We start from the raw sequence: 3,469 nt of genomic DNA, 5'->3' as shown, positions 1-3,469 counted from the left end.
GTCGTCGTCGTCGTCGTCGTCGTCGTCGTTATTGTCGTCGTCGTCGTCGTCGTCGTCGTCGTCGTCGTTATTGTCGTCGTTATTGTCGTCGTCGTCGTCGTCGTTATCAGCAGCTATAGCAACATCGTCATCAGTGATCCTTGTTTAATGTTTTCTTCCACGTGAATTCCAGATTGAACAGCGTGTGCGGAGTGGCTGTGTAAATTTCCACACTCGCATTGTTTCCACGCATTGTTCGCTTGATTATTCGCTTGGACGCATTGTATTTTTTTCTCAGCTATATCAGGCAGCAAACTGCATGCAGTGCACCTTCGTACACTCAGTAGATTAAGGCCATGAGCGAGAGCGCCATCTGTCGTGGAGTTTGATCAGGCAGCTCGCATAGAGGCATGTCCAAGAACTAATCGATCAAACTATGATCAAACGTCGTGTGCTGCGCTCTCTTCAATGACGCTCCGTGTCCAAGCAAACAATCAAGGACAATGCGAATTGAGTGTGGAAATTTACACAGCCACTTCGCACACGCTGTTCAATCTTCCACACGTGGAAGAAAATATCAAACACGTGTGATATTTTCCACACGACGCAGATCGAGGGATTTTGCATGCGCACACGCTGTGGAACTTGCTGCGCCATCGTCCAGGACGTGTGGATGATGGCGCAGCAAGTTCCACAGCGTGTGCGGCGGGCTTAACATGTGATGCCTAATGCAACTATTATATAGGTTCCAGCAACTACCAATGAAAGTCTAGTAATATCAGAAGTAAGATAATATAGGATATATATATATCCTATGTTATCCTTATCCTTATATCTTATATTATCCTTATACTATATTATCTTATTCCTGGTAATATAAATATACGCTTCACCAATCTAACTTAACAATTAAATATTCAACGATATAAATTAGTTTACTACGCATTCTATTTCCTTATTTCTGATAGTAAAACAAACCTAGGATCACTACTCGTATCCTTATTGTAATCCTATGCATAGATATATTATTTATAAATAGAAATTTACTTACGTCTTTACCTATTTTAGTAATGAATTCTGATAGTATAAAAACTTTCCAAACTTCATCTAGTGCGGGTTTGCTCACCCATCACGTGACCATCGTCAGATGAGCCACGAAAGCACTTGTAGCGCCATCTCTTTCACAAAAATAACATAAACAGCCGATGAGCTGTGTGATCAATTTATAGAAGAAGCTGTGTGCATATGAGATTTTTAACATTGGCTACTAACGTCCGTAGCAAACTTAACATTGAAATTTCAACACCAACTTCTCTGGCTTTATGCTAACACGCGATATTCGTCGTAAACGTATTATATCATGCACAATTTGAGGACATTTTGTTTAAAAGGACGGACACTTTGTATACTCCGTAGTATATAATACCAGGACCGTATATGATACCTGGGCCGTGGCTTGAGCAAATGGTGGAGGAACAGGGTGCAAACTTTGGGGTACCCTACCTCAACTGGCATATACCGTCCCGCATGCGCACATAAAAATCTGGCCCTATAATTTATTACAAGTTTTAAAGAAAAGGACTAGCCATTCATTTATCAAAGTAAGACATTGAGATCAACATTTTGCGTATCAAAATTTTTCCTGAGTTTTTGCTCGCTACGTTATGCGTTTAATAACAACAAAATTATATATATGCACTTAGTTCGTTTGGCACATACAATAATTCTTATGTGCGACACTAGCGCCGACCGACGGCAAGGAAAGTGCAATAATTTCACGCGGGTGTTGCGGGTGTTGCGCGGTTGTTGCGAGGATTTTAAGAAGATTGGGCACTACGTAATATTGGTTAAATGATGCAATAAAGTCGACCTTTTTCATTAAAAAATCGCTCCTGGATGTGTCCCCTCAGTTTTACACCGGTAACTTTAACAAAACGTGGGATTACTATCGTCCCGCTATAGGGGTATGCACCGACAAATCGGACCCGGTATTCTAGCCCATATTTTAGAGAAGTACGAAAAGCTCGGTGCGTTATTATTATGAAAGTAGGGCATTGAGATGAACTATTTTCATATCAAATTACACCTGGGTTTGTGTTATCTACGTTACATGTGTAATTCCAACAAAATTATGCAGTCAGCATAATTTTCGTCAGCCAATCTCATACTCGAGAGGGGCGGGCCCACGGCACATGTGCATGCATAGTCAAATTCGATCTACAAAGTTCACTTTGCTCGCAGCTTCCGGCCACATATCTCCAGCTATGTAAATGTACATAGCAATGGCGCTAACGTCGCCGGCTTGATGGCTGCTTGATGACTCACATTTATTTTAGCAGTAATTGCAATTATTAGGCTCATGTTTTAATTTTTATCTGACATCTAGAGCGGGGCTGCCCCTGAAGACTGCGTCAGTACAGCCGACTGCGTTTTTAGATTGCATGTATAAATAATGTGTTTTATTAATAAAATTAAAGAGACGTCTGCATACATAGGCTCAATATATATTTATTTGTCCCTATCTACTATCTAAACTCTATGGAGTGAATAGATAGTGAAAATTGTATAAGAAATGTACAAAGGATCAAAAACTACAGTGAGAAGAGCGTTTGGAGCATTTGGAGACACAACAGCATTCGATGTGAAGGTGGGTCTGCACCAGGGGTCAGCACGTAGCCCCCTTTCTGTTCATTCTGGTGATGGATGTGCTGAGCGCAGAGCTGAGAGAAACTGATGGATGGGAGTTGTTATTACCTCCGCCCAACGGAGTTAGAGGAGGTTATGTTTTCGCTCTCGTGTGCGTGTGTTCGTGTGTTAGTGTGTTCGTGTGTTCGCGCGATCGATATTAGCGCGTCAGCCAGCGAGCCAGCGAGCCAGCCAGCCAGCGCAGCGAGCCAGCGAGCGTGTACATGTGAGCGAGCAGCAGCAACGAGCGGCTGCTACGAGCGAGCGAGCAGCAAGCCAGCAAGCCAGCGTGTACATGTCAGTACGCTGGCGTATATCGTGGCTTATTCGTGTGTTCGTCAGTCGTATGGCGTATGGCGTATGTCGCTGGCGGAGGTATGCACTCTCCGTGAGTGCACTCTGTCTAGTTTGTCGATGATCTTGCAATAGTGGCGGACACTGAAGAGGAGCTACAGGAGAGAGTGCTGGAGTGTCAGGAAAGTTTACAGGGAAAAGGGCTGAGAGTAAATGCACGTAAGTCAGAGGTAATGATAAGCAGTAAGATGGGAGGTGAACGTGGATGGGATAGGCCTACAGATAGTCGACAGCACCAAAGTAGAGATAATGCAGGTAAACAAATTCAAGTACTTGGGAGCGACGATAGCGGAAGCAGGAGGATGCGAAGTTGAAATTCCGGATAGAATAATGGCAGCATGGAGAAAATGGAAAGAGCTTTCAGAAGTGGTGTGTGTGTGTGTGTGTGTGTGTGTGTGTGTGTGTGTGTGCGTGTGTGTGTGTGTGTGTGTGTGCGCGTGTGCGCGAATGT

This window comes from Priapulus caudatus, unplaced genomic scaffold, assembly GCF_000485595.1.
Source record: "Priapulus caudatus unplaced genomic scaffold, Priapulus_caudatus-5.0.1 Scaffold1366, whole genome shotgun sequence".
NCBI lineage: Eukaryota > Metazoa > Priapulida > Priapulimorpha > Priapulimorphida > Priapulidae > Priapulus > Priapulus caudatus.
This window is presented reverse-complemented; position numbering follows the sequence as displayed.